Genomic DNA, 18,444 nt, shown 5'->3' on the forward strand with positions numbered 1-18,444 from the left:
GTCTCATTGAGTGGCAGCTTTTGTGCATCCCAGTCCTCCTCCAGAATCTCAGGATGATCTGAACACAGCCTAGCTGGGACAGTGCACAGGAGCTCAGCAGTTTCAGGACCTCCTTCTTGTCCTTGGGGATGCCTTCCTGGGGCTGGAAGAAGTCTCCTTCAAGTCTATTCTACCCAGAAGAGTAGAGAAAAATGAGCCTGGGTGTGTGGGCTGGGGAGGTAAGAGAAGGCAGCACTTCTTTGCTCTGTGCAGACCACACACCCAGGAGCAATCCTCTACCAACAGCTTTTCAACACAGACCCATGGACAACAGAGCTTCAGAGGCTTTGCACTTCTCCTTATCAACATCTGCTGCAGGCCAGTTTGGCAGGCACACATTCTGCAGTTTTGGCAAATCTTCAGAAGAGTTGTAGAAATTACATCATTTTTCCTGAGTTGAAACGCTAAGCAATTTTAAATTGATAAAATTAGGAAAACAATTTCAGATAGTACAATCTCAGAATAAATGCAATGTCTTACAGATCTTCAGACTCTACAATTTCCTGTGATCCTGAAATTCTTGTGACAGAAATGAGCTCTAAGCTGGCTGCCAGATCCTGCCCCTTTACACAGCACCATCCTGCCACACTCTTTGAACAACATTTCTGCACCACTAAAGCCTTTAGTAGTGATACCTGACATAGAAGGCTTTTGGCCTACAAGCAGTAAAGATAAATAATTTTTATTTCTTTTATAGAGTAGAATTAAAAGAAAAATCCATCTTGAGTCACTTGCCAAAGGCTGCTGGACATCCAGAGCATGGTCCAGTTTTGCTGCTTTCCCAGCTCCATTTTTCTGCAGTCTCTGTGCCCAGCTCCATGAAACTCCCAGGAACGATCCCCAGAACTTTTCTGAAGTAATATGCAAACAAACCATTATTAGGTGCAAGCTACTTGCTGATATTGTTGGAATATGATACAATGTGCTTCCAGCACTCTTCTTCTGATCACTTTACCCCTGCACTGCACTCCGTAGCAGAGGAATATCCATAACCAAGATCAGCGTTAATTACAAAAATTTAATCCATTAACACCATAATTTTTAATTTTTTTCTTCACAGTTGTATTTAGTGAGCCTCACTTTCTGTCAGCAGAAGGAGCCCTTCTTGCTTCATCTCCAAATTCACAGAAGTACAATGTGTTTCTGCTTGCTGGCTGGCACAAACCGCCTTCCATACATTCTGAATGTATCAAGAATGCTGTAAAGTTTAAATTGGGCTATCTGTAATTAGCTATGTTTTTAAGAGTTTGTAGGCAATTTCAGAGCAGGGCTCTACCATATTAACAGTTTCACAAGGAGGAAGCAGAATTTAAACAGAGGAAACAAACACAAACACATTCTTTATTTGATGGCAATGAAATTCATTTTAAAAAAAGTGGGATTGCAGTAAACTGGTTTTTTTTTTTTTTTTTTTTTGCATGGCAGCTTCCTACAGACAATATTTAATTAACTACTCAATTAATTAAATTAACAAAAACACAAGTAAATTATAATTCTTGGTAAACAATGTCACCTAAAAACTCATTAGCTCAATTTTTATCCCATTTGGAGTTGGTGTAAGTGTAATGGTTTTTTAGTTTACCTGCAGTAATGATTGTTTCCTTAATGGTCTTTTATTTAATAGCATACAGGGAGAAGCAACACCAGATTCCAGGAATTTGGAGATAGACACAGAAAAGAAGTTACTTTCCACTAACTGAGAGGTTTTCCTCCTGCCAGCTCAATGTAAGGAATTGCTACAAACAAGTATTTTTATTCTGCGTCTTTACAGAGAAGTTCTGGTGTTGGTTTTATTTCCAATGGTTTCAACAGATACACAGGAAAAGAAAGCATTAGTAGGTTTCACAGCAGACTTTGAGAAACTTTGACAGAAAAGCATAAAGTAAAATTTGACAGAAGAGCAGCAATTCTAATTGTTACTCTAATTGTCCTCTAACATAGAGGACAAAAGAACAGCAGAAGAACATATTTCATAGCCCTCTTATGTCCAGGCATCTTATGGGGGTTTTTTTCTCGACACCTCAGAAACAAAGACAAGAAGGGTAGTAGCAGGAGGAATGGGGACAAAACTGATAAAATGCTGCTTATCTCTTAGCCCATGTGAGCTTTACTCAAGGACCATCCTATACCTTAGTAAAGCATGAGAGTCACATCCTGAGCACCTCTGAGCCCCGCCAGAGTGCTGAACAGGCTGCAATGCCTGTGGGAGGTTTGGGACCAAGACCTCACAGTTCCCTCTCTGCCTGAGAAGCCCAAAACACAGCCTGGGCCTGGCACACATTTCCTACCTTACCTTCCCTCTGTAGAGACTTCGAGTTGTAAGCGTAGGAGCAGACTGCAAACTCTCTGGGACAAGCAGGAGGGTCTGGTTTAACGGCATGGTTCTGCAGCAATATAAAGAAGTGGTTATTAATAATGATAGCTTAGAGCTTATCCTTCAATAGTATGCTGCCTTCAAATAATAACTTTCTAATTAATCAGCTGATACTTTGTTCAGGATCAGCAATAACATCTCCACATCACCTCACTCTCTGCTGGTGCAGTGGGTGCATAGGACAGTGGCTGTGGTGAAATACAGCAATGCCCACAGCTACCACACATTCCCAGGTCTGGCAATCGATAGAAAGGACCCCGCCTCTTTTATTTTCTATCACCTCTTTAGTGTCTTTATTGATACAGTACTTAAGGTTTGCCATTAGCTCATACATATTCTTATATCCTTTCTCTTTTGCAGTTTAGAGTACCATACAAAAAATAAGAAACAAAATGTATTACTTTTCTAAACAGGCAGGAAGATTTAAAGGTTATGGTGTAGTATGGTTTGATAGAAATCTGTTGATTGTCTGTGTGCAGTACTTCAGATCATGTGGAAACTACACATTTATATAAGGGTTCTCACAGTTTTGAATGGATTTTAAGTTCAAACTTATTTACAGTCACTTACTTCAATGAAGACTGAGAATAAAAAAATTAACCATATAGTGAGAAAAATGGCCTGTAAATACAGGGCTTCACCAGATCTCAGGACACCCCATTTCCCCACCCCAAACTGCAGTGCCCCCACCATGCTGCCTGCTCACCTCCTGCAGTTCCAGGCTTACATGCTCTCTCAATCCCCAGCTGAGCCCGTGTCTTCAGAGGCAAGGAGACACTTGACACGGCTGCCCACCCTGACACAGTGGTACAGCACCTTTCAACTCATCCTCCACAGACTTGCAGTTGGTGCTTACCTGAAATTTAGAGTTAAATTGTGGGTTGATGCAGCTGAAAAAAGAAAATTAAAAACTTCTGGATATGCAGTGTTTTGAAAATAAATTACTAGTTTCCTGAGTCATATCTAGGAATAACATTACCTACAGCTAATAAGGCAAACCAAAGCCATCCCAAGTAGTCTTGCATGCATGCCACTGGCTGACAGTACCTCAGGTGACCCTGCCTCAAATCAATGGTCGAGTGCTGGACTTCACTCCTACATACGACAAATACATGATATAAATATGAAGATTCATCCTAGGTGTTCACTGACACACCCTTCTTCATTCAGATAATTGCTTCTCCCTTTTACTTAGTCTGGACAAAGCTCTCTCATCTTGCCAAGACTTTAGAAGATTTTAGGGAGTTGTGTGGTTTTTACCATTTATCAAAGGTGGAGAGGTGAAGGTACTGCCTTGCTTGAAGAGAACCATGCATGCAAGTGCTGGACCACAGGTGCTCTAGTAAACCCCACATACGACAGCAGTGAACTCTATACTCCAATAATTAGATGAACACACTTAATCGGGCTAAAAAGTGAACCTGCTTTTTGTTTCCCAGTACAAATCATGAAATTGAGAAGGAGTGCTTCCCCTTAATTCAGCCCAAACATATGTAACCTGCTTATAAACCCCAAGCTTATTTTTTCTTCAAAGACAATTAAAGAGCAGACAGTTCTGCCTAAAGTCTCAGTAAATTAATCACTGGCACTGAAGTTACTGATTGTGTCTGAATATCTCTGCCCAGATCAGAGTATGGTTTCTGCTGTCTTGACTGTTCACCTCAAGTGAACCTCAAAATCGAGCTCCTCTGAACTGCACCTCTAACAAAGCAGTCGTGTACTCTGCTGATGCTACTATTGCTTTTGAATGGCTCCACAAAGACAAAAATAATGGATAAAGCTTTCTACAGTTTTGCTTTTGTCAAAATGAATGGCTAAAATGATTTATTTTATTCTCTTGCCTCAAATATCTTTTCAGAGTTCAGAATCATTGCATAATCTTCAGTGATTGCTTTCACTAAGAAAAGTATTTTCACAAAGCACTTTAACTAAAACGTTTTCCCTGTTTTTCAGGGCTACCCAGCATAAATTTCCTGGTGGTGAAATGGCTGAGTCCATCCCTGGGTGAAGCACCCTAACACAGCCGATAGCTTTGGGGAGTTATTGTAGAAAAGTCCCTGAAACCATCAGCCTAGTGCACAGCAGCAGACAGGGGCAAATATCAAGTGGCATTAGCAAGGGGATAAAGCAGTAAACAGGAGGTGATATGTTTTCTACAGAAGATGATCCTTAGTAGCTGTAACCCATATGGAGCTCGCCCAGACCTGGTTGCAGAACCGTGCTGCAGGAAGCACAGTACTGCCTTGCCAAGGGTGCACCATAGGCCAATGAAGATGCTATCAGGTCTCTAGAATCTCAGTTGTAAGAAAAGGCTAGGGAGGTTGAGTTATTCTACCTGGAAAATAACAGCCACAGATGTGTCCTAAAAGACATCTTAATAATTATGGGAAGGCTCTGATGACATTCTTAAGGATGCTTTGGTCACAGTGGCAAAACACTCACAAGAAGAGAAGTGTAAACATAAAAATGGGGTTAAAGAAGAATTCAGAAAACTGAAATATTTCATGCATAAATAATAAAAAATAGAGGTAGTGTTCATTCCCACTGAAGTCAATGAATAATTATCATTGATCTGAATTAGGTAGAGCTATCCTGCAGTAAATTCCCAAGATGAACAAAAACTTATTGCACAGCTGTTAAAATGGTGTTTTCCTCAGCTATTAATTTGTGAACAAAAGCAGCAATGGAAGAGAACCAAATAAATGGTTAAATTACAGTAGAAAGAACAGGTGATGTTTCTTCTTTCTTCCTGAGAGATCGCATGTTGAGGGAAGTTTCTGGATCTGAGTTTTCCTGGGCAGGCACAGAAAGCTGTATTTTTCACAAGTGAGAAGCAAATGTCTATAAACCAAGATTTTACTGCTTTGTGTCCCTGTCTGTGCATTCAGAGATAGGGAAGAGAAATTGTTGAACGTTGCCACTTGGACAAGAAACCAAGGCCATAGGAGTGGGGATCTGTATCCTGCAAATGAGGTCACTGTTGAGGCTGATTTAGGCAGGAATGTCCCTGCCATTGAAACAAAGCAGCTGTGCTTCTCCTACCCAGGAGCACATGTGGGGAGAGAAGGAGCTTTTGTGATCCCTAACCAAGGAAAGGTATGGGTAACCATCAATCCTGCCTGAAACAGGGGAGAAGCAAGTTTATCCAGCACACTGCAGGAATGGAAATGCTTCCCAGAGCTCTGACAGAAATGCTGGACAAGCAGCTAAATTCCTTCCCAGAAACTACTCTGGTGACAATGCAATACCTCCTGGCTCCCTTCAGCACACCTCTTGCAATAAATGTCAGCCTGCAGCCGTATTGGGCATAATTAGCCTTTGATAATAAATTACCCACATTTTCAGGAAAATATTAGAGACCATCATTATTTGGAATAGAGCTGCATTCAGCTGCACAACCCTACCTAATATGATGGATGGAGTAGTCATAGCACTGAATACATTTATCTAGAATGAAGTGATTATTTTGAAGATGAACACAGTCAGATGTAAGTGCATATGAATCATATACTACTGCACACTGGAGAGTATCAGAGTAGCAGGGGTTGTAGGTCAGCTGACCAGCCCGTAGGTTTTAGTTGGTAGATTATTTCACACATATACCCCAGGATTTTAAAGCTCAGTCTCAAAATCCCTCTGAATTTAAAAATGATTCCATGTTTTCTCTTGGAAAGAGAAGAAAAAAAAAAAAAAAAAAAAAAAGATACGAGAAGGTTTTTTTCCTCCTACCTTAGAGAAAATCTTTGGTATTATTTGACTCCATTGCCTGCCCACAGATATTGCCTAAAATACCCAGGCAAGCATATTGTTAAAATAATGTCGCTAATTCCTAGTTATTCTAAGAAAAATAAAGTAAAAACTAAAGGGCTTCTTGTGAGAACTCACTCATGTCCAACTGACTGCAGGAAAAAACAGGAGTCATTACAGTAGAAGAGACTTATTAGTGCTACAACAAAACCATGCTTCTCTTTTCGACACGTTCTAATTCCCAATAATATTTCTTTGCTATTTTCCAATCGTTTTAGTGAAGGAAATCATTCAGGATCATGGGCAAGGCTCACAACTCTGTTCTGCAACAGTACCCTGGCACTGGCAGCATCTTGCCTTTTTTTCCATGTGTTCTGATAGTAGAGAGGGTCACTGAAGACATCAAGCTGGCATACCTGTGAATGAAGATAGGCCCCCTCCTCAGAGTCTGGGGTCTGCAAAGGACTCCAAACAAAGTTAGAGGCTTTGAACAGAGTATTGGAATATGCAGCTGTGTGTAGATTTGCCTTTCCAAAATGCTGTAGCATAAATATAATCTCTGCACATTCCTCTGAATTATGAGCATACTTGGTTTATTCATTTGGAACAACGCATGGACACTTCAGGCAAAGGAACTGTACCTTGCAACTCAAGCAGAAACAAAGCTCAATGACTTTTTGGTTGTATTCCATGTTCTCAGCATCATCATCACTGGAAGAGATGGTGTTTTTCCTCCCTCGATCTGTCCCAATCACAAAAAAAAACTTTGCCATCAGAAGCCACATCTAGATTTCTGCAAACACAGGTGGTGTAGTCAGTTTGTGGAAAAGCTTGTTTACCAACAGTAGTAACTGTTGTATGAAACATCTCCAGCTGTGAAAAACTAATAAATTGACCTCTCTTACTGTGACTCAGACTAGTGAAAACATCTGTTTGGATAAGAAAACCAAAAGCAATTTTTTAAAAGTGGAAGTTATCTGCTGTTAGACGTATTTAAGATGAGTTACCACTACACGTACGGCTGCTTTTTTTATTTTAGATTTATTGTATTTCTTTATATGTCATCAGTTAAAGATATTTATTACAACAAGCATCCATCCTAACATCGAAATGCCTTGCTCATTGTAAATCAGAATTTTAAGCTAGTTTCTGAACATGGTACAATTCATATCCTAGAGCCAAGTCATAACCAGTGAAAACAATATTATAATTGCATAAGACTTAATGCAAAGGGATATTTCTTTGGATATAAAGTGTTTTCTGTATGAAATGAAGTCTAACCTTTTTTTTTTTTTTTTTAAGATTTCCCCAAATTACGTAATTGTTTTAAACCATAGACCTGGTTAAAGGTAGGAATCAATACTACTCCCAAATTGCAAGTGTTGAATATTTCAAACCTACAACAAATTCAGAGAAGTTTAAATATTTTAGGATAATCTGAATATTTGTTTTCATATGTTTATGTTTTAACATTTAGGAAGTACTGAGGCAGCTGAAGCTCTTTAATAACGCTTGCTGAAAGTCGCATACCAATAAAAAAAAAAAAAGGAGTGAGCAGGGAGGAGCCTTTCATAGCTCAGCCCATATTCAAGAGCTGTGATGCTTGAAGGAAACACATTGCATCTGATTTTTCAGACTCTACAGAACAGTGTGCTACTTTTTCTTTGGATGGAAAGTCTGTACAAAGAGCTGAGTAAGCCTCTTCTGCTCTCCTGCACCGAGCTGTCTACACAAAGCCCTAATGCATTGCTTCAGGGTTAGTGTTCAACCCAGAAAGGGCACTGCCACAGCATCTCTGATGTTAACAGGGAGAAAAATTCCCTCTCTTCTTTTTCTCATATGAGAGCAGTGTCTCTTCAGCTCTCCTCTACTTTCACCAGCTGATAACTAAAAACTTCTCAGGCAGAGTGAACTCCAACGTGAATAGAAAATATTAGAAAAATATTTCGTCTGTTTTGGTAGTGCTTTGGGTTCTCACCTGCACGTGGTCATACAAGAAGAAATTTCCAGATTTCTTTACTCTTGCTATGGAGGTATTTCACTCATAGTTTGTCTGTTCACCCGAAGAAGGCAAAAAAGGGAACATCACACCTTTCCATAGCCAGACTTGTTTCTTCGTAATTCCTGATCAGTTGAGAGGAAAATTAATTCAAGATTGAGGGACTGAAGAACAGGAAAGTGAAAAAGAACAGCATAAGAAATAGAAAATAGTGAACTTTCTGTTTCCTCTTTTGTTCTTTTATATAGTTAATTGGTCTTTTTCTGTAAAATTGGTATTTTTGGGTAGGTGCTCATGCCCCAGCCTAGGTGAAAATTAATATTAAAACTTATTACTCCTTCAGAAATAGGCTGCTCCAGCATGGCTCCCCCAGAGGGTCAATGAGTCTTGCCAGCAAACCAGCTCCTGTGTGGGCTGTTCTCTCCACTGGTCCACAGATACTGCCAGGAGCCTGCTCCACCATGGGCTTCCTACAGTCTCCTTCAGGACTCCAGCTGCTCCAGTGTGGGGTCCTCCAGGGGCATCTCTGCCTGGGGCACCTCCTCCCTCTCCTTTGCTGACCTCGGTGCCTGCAGAGCTGTCCCTCTCACATATTCTCACTCCTCTCTTCTTTGGCTGCAACTGCTTGTGAGTAGTAACTTCTTTTGCTGCCTTAAATCTGTTATCCCAGAGGTGCTACTGCCATCTCAGATGGGCTCAGCCTTGGCCAGTGGTGGGTCTGTCTTGGAGCCAGCTGGCATTGGCTTCACAGGGAAGCTTCCAGCAGCTTCTCACAGGGGCCAACCCTAGGCACCCCCTCCACATCCCCCCCCACAACCTTGCCACACAAACCCAGTAGCATTTCCTTTATGCAGTTTAGCTAATCCATGTGGGCACACTTACAAAACAGACACACACTTGCAAATTTTGATACTGAAATAATTTCATGACTAGAACTTGGCGTTTATAAGAAAGAGCTTGCTAGGTAACACCAACCAATACCCTCTCTGTCAAGGCAGAATTAAGCCATCATATTTCTTTAAGTGTTAAAAAACCTTCCTTTATAAATTTCATAAAATGAACTCGAATACAGAATAGAGATGTAATGATCATCTGCTTTGCTTTTCTGATAGGAGTTTGACTCAAATCCCAAACCTCTGAAGGTATAAGACAAATAGGAGACTTGCTCAAATTAATTTGCTAAAAGAACAGGTAATCATGGAAATTATCCCCACATTTGATGACAGGGAAGCCTGTGGTCATGCACACCCAGTCACCCACGCATCCTGTCACTGAAAACAAAGGATGCATATCAGAACTGAATTGCTAGGAAACCACTGCATAAGAGCTATTCATATATTCACAGGTAAATTAATTAGTAAATAAGCAGCAGCTTATATGAAGCTGCTGCATCCTCAGCAAACTTACAAAGCCACCAGAGGCAGCAGGTCAAAAACATAATTTTTTTCATTGTCATTCTGCAGGTATGTAGCAATTATTCAGTGTAGTGCACTAAACACAGGGTCAACCTTTTCCCACAAAAGGCAATGTCAAAACTCCAATTGACTGCAATGGGAACAGAAATGGGCATTAAGTGGGCAGGAAGATTTTTCTCCATCTCCACTAAGATACATAATTACTTAATACATTCTTTGTAATCTTTCTCTAAAGCTGTTAGTATTCCATGAGATTTATCCTCCAAAATACTTGTCTAATCTTTGGACGTTGATTACTCAGAGATTACTAAATACACAGTAAAATTTTCAAATTACTATTTTGCAAGGGATTCTTCTATTTCTCTGTGCATTTTGGCTACATTTTTACTGTACATTTACATTTTACACCCTGGGAGGTGTGTTTTGGATAGTCTTCCCTTTCATTCATCCTCCTCTCACCAGCCAGAAGGTTGCTAGTATTCACCTTCACCCCAGTCAAACTGCTCAGAGACATGTTGCTTTGGAATAGTCACCATTGAACGAAAAAGTTTTACAGAAGATTACATGGAACTGAATTTCATCTCTGTCCATGGAGTCAATGTTCCAGATCTCACTGAGACAAGGATAAGCCATTAGATGTGATCTTATTTTAAGAAAATCTGTACATAGTGTTCTCTTTTCTTTTCTGTCATAACTTTTGCCTTTCATAAACATTTGTAAACTATGTTTTCAAGTTTTTTAGTTTTACAAATATATGCCATTTGATGCACTTTACCTTACATTGGTTTGAGTTATGTGAGTTAAGAAAACTGAAGAACAGCAAGGCAGTGTTGATCCTAAGGCCTGGCAAAACCTGCTCTCCTGCACTGCCTGTGTCCTCTGCCTCACCACAGCATCCGTGCCAGTGTCCAGCAAGCTGCAGAGAAAATCTTTGTCTGAGCTACACAGGTCAGGTGGAGAAGTGACACCACAAAGCTCAAGAGGGAAAAGTTTTTTCCAGAGACTCTGATGGCTCTAAACAATCTCCAGCCAGCAATAAGGTACCAGCATATGCCTTCAAACCTGAAAGCCAGAGGGGAAAGTATCCATCACATTTGCATGCAAACCCACATTAATCCTTTCTTACAATGTGTTTGCCAGGTCACTGTGTTTTGCAGTGAGGCTGCAGACACTTAGTTTCTCACTGTTTTACAGTGATACATTCCATACAACAATAAACATTCTATATGTTTACTTTGGCTGAGGGCCTTTGACCATTTCCACTCAACAGCCCTTACCTGACATGACAGCCACCACAAGTGACAACAATTTTACATCTCTTCTCAAAATTATTTATTACTGCCATGCAAGTGTTATGTATAGCAATACAGGCAGACTTCCCATGAAATTAACTTTAAAAATTTCTTTCATCCAAAATCTATTTTTCTAAAAATGAAGCATTTCTATAAGATATTGCTGTTCTATGGAAGGTGCATTTCTTTTGGAGTAACATCGTTGTCACCACCAACAAGGAAACATGAAGACAACACCCTTATTTTCAGAAAAAGAATACTCTCTGAATGTCATGTCATCTACCAAGAGTTCTCTTGTACCAACAGCTCATAGCCAACCAGCTATGAAGAGAAAGAAATATTGGTGGAAGCAGTCTGTTGCAACTGGAATGGGAAAGTCCCTAACAGCAAGTACCTGCTGATCAATAGCCCCTGTGCATCAGATTTACTTTTGAAATAAAACCTTCAGGAAATACACGAATTTTGCTAAAACAGTATTTATATAAGTTTGGATTATACTCCTTTTTAGCTCCTTGTACAGTTCCTTAACTACAGAATCCAATTTTGATTTTTTTTTATTTAAAAGAAGAGTACAAACTCTAATTCAGTCTGTGCTCAAACTACTAAGATTGCACCGGTTTCTAGTCAGATCAGTGAAATTATCCCAGATCCACTAAAGATTTACTTCAGATTGAAATGTAGTTTTCAGGGATGGCCAGCTGAACAATTTGGGTAAACTGTGGCATTTAACAAACTTTTGGTAAAGCTTGCTGGAATATCTCATTTCCAGGTCTAGTAGCAAAAAGAATAAAACCCACATAAAGTGTAAAGCATGTTTTTTTTCTCCAAATATAGAGGGATTTTAAAATTACATCAGTGGTGAATTTAATATTAAGGGGGGGGAAAAAGCTATGATGGAACATATTTAGGTAAAAATTAAAGGAACAAGACCAACCTAAGAGCACCCTTGGCAGGGTTTTCCTTCCCAGCCTCCAGCAATTGATTGTGTAGGAGTTTCATGAGCTGGAAGATGAACCTAGTCCATTGTTATGAATAACTGCTGCTGAGCTCTCTTCCAAAAATGTCTCTAATCCATTTGGGTCTTCAGCTTCTATAACATCACAAAAGTATGAATTCCAGCTGAAGAATCCCTTCATGTGTGTCCTGTGTCCTCTTACTTTTTCCCAAGGCATCTTCAGATCATCACTGGCTCAGGTGCAGTTAAAAAACACCAGGGTTTTGGCTAATACAATGTCACAACAATTACTTTAGCAATACAAGCAGTTGAGCATTATGTTCCTGAAGGACAATCTTGTGTAATTTATATATACTCTTCCATTATCTTTGTGTCTTCTATATAAAAACACACTCATGCCACAACAGGGATTTTTAAAAAGGCAACATATTTCACACTTTTAAGCCATCCTGCTGTATTTCTTGCTAATCCAAGTTTTTAGTACATTTAGTACACTCAAAAATGCGAGCATATTTTTGGCTGCTCACACAGGAGTACTTCTTTTATTGGACTTGCCTAATTCTTACTTGATTCCTTATTTAATCATGGGAACAGCAAGTTTCATGACCACTCCTACCATAAAATTCTTCCTATATTCTTTCCCAAAGGAGATGCAAGAGAGAAAATCAGGATCAAGGGTAACTCACGGTCCAACACAACTAAGGCCACAAAATATTGTTACATTATTCACCCACTATGTAAAATTCATATGTGGATATCATAGAAAAGGGGTCACATACAGTTACATCTGGTACTTCTGGCTAAAGAATTCAAGGAAGTTTTATTCACCATTTCAAAACACCTTCTCAATCACATTAGTACATCATCAAAAATCCTCCTCAGTCCTAATGCTACATATGTTCTCATTTGCTAAAAAGAACCATAAGAAGGAAGTAAAGCAGATATGAATGTGTTTCTGCCTCAAAAAACATGTATTACTGGTGTGTTTGTCATGGGCTCGGAGATGAGGATGCATCCCAAATCTCTATGTCTGCAAACATACTTCCCCAAATTCAGGGGAAAACTGAATTTTAAGTTTTTTTTACTTAGTTTAAGCTCATAGAGATTTAGTGCAGCAGTGAAGCCTCCCCCATCCCCAGCCTTGGCTCAACCCTTCCATTCAGACTGGCACTGCTTTTTCTACAAGAGTGGTTCAAGATCAGCCCCTGACTCAGGATCTGGTCCTTACCAAATGCCCAAAGCTTCTGACCCTGGTGCAATGCTCTGGAAATGACTTGCTAATAAGGGTTTTTCAAAATAAATTTTAAAAAACACATGGGAAAAATCTAAGGTAGCAGCAAGCAAACATATATCAACATCAGTAAAAAAATCAAAGCATGAATATACAAAAATGCAAACAACCTCCCCATAGAAAATGGGTCCCGTTCTCAAAGTTTGCATTCCTGTGACAAATGCACAAACAAAGCACCACTTGGTGCTGCTAACCATGGTGTTCAAAGAACGTGCCTCTTGCTTCTCTTTTACAGCATTTCCAGCCCAGCCTTTTTGTCTGTGGGGAGAGGCAAATATGTAAATGCTTCCACACTTTCTGCAAAATAAAAAGGAGGTCCTGGGAATTGAAATTCTATTTATATTTATCATAACTTGATAAGATAGAGTGTGTTTATATAAATACCCTACCATTATTTCTTCTTAACAACAGGCAGCTCTGAAGTGCAGTTATAAGTCTGTTTACACCACACAGATATCAAATTGACTTGCTAATGGTAACTTTTATTCGGTATCCATGGGTTACTGTGTCATGTGATTTGACATCAAGTACAGACAGTGCTGATTAGTAGCATCCAGTTCTGTCCATCTCTGTGCATCACTGAACCATCTGGTCATTTATTCACTAATAAGCCCCTAATGGCCCAAATATTCACCGGCCTGTCATTGTGACATGGCATAAAATGCCTACATCTTTCAACTTGCTTTGACATGTTGCTTGTTTCACATCAAAACCCGTCATTTACAGGAAAAGAGCTCAGAGGGGTAAAAACTTGACCTAATCTGCAGTGTTAACACAAAGACAGAGGCTTTGTTATCTGGTAGCCTGACTGAAAGCATGTAAATGGGCATGAATTCATTTTGTACATTTTTCCATGCTCATTTTACAACATTCTTTAAGTTTGGTATCACTCCTAATATTGGTTTTTATGTGGGTTTTGCTGTGAAATCTCTTTTCTTAATCTGTTAATATGCTTAGGAGTGCTTTAAAGAGAGCTGGATTTCCAGAGACATTTGTCAGTTTTCTATAAGGAAAATATGTATCAATGGGAATATTACAGGCAGCCACAGAAGTTTTCTAAACCCTTCTATTAAAAATTAGTATGATTAATAATTTTACTTTGCATTTCTTTTATCTTTGCCTAGATAGCAATAGCCAGTGTATTACTTTCTGCCCTGAAGGATGTGAGATGCAATAATTATTTCCAGTTTAACGTGTTAGATTTTGCAGAATCTTTGCAGATGAGAAGAATTCCGCAGTATATAATCACATAGCACGTTATTAACTTAACAGTCATGAATACTCAGTAACTGAAAAATCTCCCTCTTCAGTCCCATCACACAAAATTGCTGGAGTAGAAGGAGGTCACAATCAATGCTTTATTTTTTTTTAATCTTACTGGATATAGCCACAGTTAAAAATAGTTTAAAAAAAGCAAACACCCATTAAACTAATTGCTGTTGAAATCTTGGTTAATACATCATTAAAATGTGATTAAAGCATGATGTAATTGATTGTAACTAGAACACTTAGGGTGGTTTTATTGCTCTGCAGTCATTGGTGTGATGGGACACATAATTCACCCAGTATGTTAGCTTCTCTTGGTGTGTGCCTCTATTGGCACACTAGCTCCTTGAAGCAAGCACACTCTGCTCCACAAAAACTTCCATTGTGTCGCCTTGTGGCTGTTACACTGGGTGTAAAGTGATAAGTAAAGCAAAAATAACAATATTTTAACATGACAGAGATTTGCTTTTTTTCCCCCCCCCCAAATAACTGTAGTGTTTGAAATGGTCTATTATTTTCTCTATTTTTGTGGGCTGACATTGTGTATGTTGCCGGCGGTAGTTCCTGTTAATGACACAAACATCATCCGGGATAAATCCTCTGACTGTGCCTGCTACTAAATTTTATCAGAGAATTCAGGTCAGCTAATGAATCAATTTGAATCTTGGCATCTTCATGCTGAGACTCAATCAAGTCTAAATTTCATTTAATATTAGTTAGTTTACAATACTTACAGACAAATCCTTAAGCCGGTCTTAGGACACACACACAGAATTTAGCCTATGCATTCAAATGTTTCTATTTTTTGATTATTCACTTCACCAATCCTTGCTGCACAATGTGATCCTCAAGGGCATCAATAAACACATTCACTCCTGTCTCATAAGCTTGAGAATACCTTTTGCACTTACTCAGAGCCCTAAAACCTTGAGAGGGCTGAAAAACAGTTGTGTTTTGTGAAAAATGTTGAGGTTTTGAAATTAATCTCTATTCAGCATTAAAATAAATCCTAACAAGAACCAAGTCAGTCAATATATCAAGTGATATCTGATTCTCTAAACGGGCATCTTATTCATAATGCTGTTAATTTCTCTTACTCTTAAAAAAAAAAAATTTCTCTTACTCTTAAAAAAAAAGTCCAATCTGACACATGCAAAATCTTTTTAAAAACATTTAATCAAAGTGAAAAATTTCTATTAACAACAACAAAAAAAATCTGTTTTGATGACCTGTCATCTTCTGATAGAAAAATCAGTTTTGTCAACAACACAAACACTGATCAATTCAGGATACATTCCCATTTGTACAAACTGGACTTAATACCAAAATACTAAACGTGGGTTCTCAGATCCTTGTAGGATTTGGGTATGGGTTCCAACCTCTCTAACATGCTGAGCATTCTCAAATCAGTACTTACAACATTAAGTAATGTTAAATATATCTATTGAGTACAAGTGGTATCTGGACAGTCATTCTTTTGTATCTTGGTTTTTTCAGATTTTGAAAATAAATTCATGTTAGCTGAAAATTTTCATTTTAGCTGTTTCAGTCTTACTGACACTTCCAAGAAACTTTTACAGTTTTAATTTGTTTTCAGATACTGAACCTTTGAAATTTAGTTTTAAATTTTTATTATTTCAAATTTAGTTGGAATAAAAGGGAATACTTGAAATAAATCAGAAAGAATAAAAGATATTGTTTTAGTTAGGTACATTATTGAAGTGAACTGGTTTGTTATTGAAAAAAATTATAATGTTGAGTAAGAGAACAAATTTTAACTACTGCCATGACCCTGATGTCTCTCAGAGAAGATGTGCTGCTTGTCTAATGGGCAGTGTCTCAGAAAAATTTCAGTTCTGCTCAGAGCCTAATAAGCCTGGGCTTACCACCAGCTCTCATGGAATAGTGCTGGTGGAATGGGAAATGGATAGAAGTGTTTACTTCGGTGATTTAGGGGAAAACTTCCTCAAAAGAGTTACACTGCTCTGTCTGGAATAATTTTTTTTTCAGGAAGATGCAGCACAGAATATCTTAAATGCATCTTGAACTTTGTGTTTTATCTTATTACAAGATTTGCAAAAACTTTAATGATGTTGTTAGTAGCAGGAATGCAGACACAAATGGCACATTTTTTGAACTAAAAAGGCATGATTCATTTGAACAAGTGTAAATGTGTCATGCAATGACAATCATAGGTATTGGGTGCTAATATCTGCAATCATCAGCTGGCTTATTTTGCATACAGAACACTTACAAAATTTTTTTCCTGTTTTTAACTCTATAAATGCAATATCATGTTTCTGACATGTGCAGTTAATAGCAGAAAGACAACTGTGCACATATTGATAATGCATAGGTATTTCAATTATTGGACCATGACTTCAGCTAGATCCCCTTCAATCAGAATTAGCAAAAGACAGCATCACCTATTTTTCTAAAAACAAAACAAAACAGAAGACATAAACCAATTGCTTGGCTACTGCTAAAACTCAAAAGCTGTACTTTTTCAGGAAAAGGCATTTTTAATGGCTGATCTACTACACTTACCAGACACAAGTGGGTGCATCCTCAAGGTGGCCATTTAAGAGGCCAATTAATAAGTATTTAAAATAAATCTTAATATTTCCATCTGAAATACAAGATTGTATTTATATCACATTATTTAACCAAAGATCATACAATATTGAAAATAGGAATGGATGCTATTAATAAATTTAAAGCAGGTGAAAAAAATTACATTTGAACAGATGAGAAGGAGTTAAAAAACGCTGCAAGCCCAATCAGTGGAGTAGCACGGCTGTCCTGGATACATTGCTGCTATTGACAGGATAACTTTGGCCATCTTCCCCAGATCTCTTTTGCAGAGTGTTTAATTCCTTGCTCTTCAGAATAAGTAACAGTGTCTTAACACTGGTAGCATGACAAACTGTCTCTCTGCAGCAAGCAGCGATGCTTCATTTTTAATGCATTTTTAATTCAATGTAATAACAAGGAAATAGTTTCTGGCCACTGATGAAAAAAATCTGCCACCAAGCTTATACACACTGAAACAGCAGCATATTGCTACTGTTCACTTAGATGGAAATTAATGTGGTAACAGCACATTTTAATACTGAAAGCCAAAAATGTAAAATCTATTAAACCAGCCTCTGGGTATTTTTCTTGAAAATATCCATTTCATATATATGTTTGTGAAAGTGGTACATGTACAACCAACTAAAACAGCAAGCATTAATACTGCATGCTTTTAGATTAGATAAGATCATAATGGTATTTTTTAACGTTCCACTTAATTACTTCCCAATCCTGCAAAGACATTTATGCATTTACTTAACATTTCATAGATGAATATTTCCATTGATTTAATATGTATCCAAGTCTTTGAAATATTAGGGCCTGAGCACAAGGCTAATTATATGCGAAGAGCATTTGTAACTCTTTTTATGACATCAAATGTCCCATATTTGAACCTAAACATGCCTACTGCTGTGGTTAATTGAGGACTTTCTATTAAATGTTTTACTTGGAAAGCGAGTGGTAAAAAAATTGAATTTTAAACTTGCATATTCATGTATTCAGACCCAAAGTGATGCTGGTCATACAGAAATAAACATCATTTACTAATGCAGCAGAAGTACTGCTGATACATTAACCACACTATAATCAAGAATCTCAAAAATAGCATGTGGGTCTGCATTGGCAGACACACAAAGTGCACACTGTATGAACCCACATGTGAGAAAATTTATAAAATTCACATCCATTAGTACTTACAAACTGTTAAAAGAAACTCTCTAATTAAATAAATCTCAAGTTGGGTTAAATAGCTATTGTAAGCTGCTGAACAGGTTATAGTGATATTCATAAGGTGATTTGAGATGCTGACCTAGATTTTTAGTGATTTTAGTCTGATTCTCTCTTTTGAAACCATCACCACAACCACTCTGAGCAGTCACACAAACTCCCCCTTTTTACTACAGCAATGTCAAACATTTAATAGGCGATACAGAGGAGCAGAAGAACAAACAGTCCACTTCCACACATGTACAAAGTCATCAGCCTCCTC

At 38.3% G+C, this 18,444-nt stretch overlaps 1 long non-coding RNA gene across 1 annotated transcript; it reads right to left on the bottom strand.

The window, feature by feature from the left end:
* Nucleotides 1–780: 780 nt before the first annotated feature.
* Nucleotides 781–3,251, bottom strand: LOC109145654. The gene is made up of 3 exons (XR_002047193.2): nt 3,120–3,251; nt 2,333–2,423; nt 781–890 (listed from the first exon to the last, which is right to left on the bottom strand). It is a non-coding gene; the product is annotated as an uncharacterized LOC109145654 (long non-coding RNA).
* Between the last annotated feature and the right edge of the window lie 15,193 nt (nt 3,252–18,444).

Source organism: Corvus cornix, chromosome 7, assembly GCF_000738735.6.
Source record: "Corvus cornix cornix isolate S_Up_H32 chromosome 7, ASM73873v5, whole genome shotgun sequence".
NCBI lineage: Eukaryota > Metazoa > Chordata > Aves > Passeriformes > Corvidae > Corvus > Corvus cornix.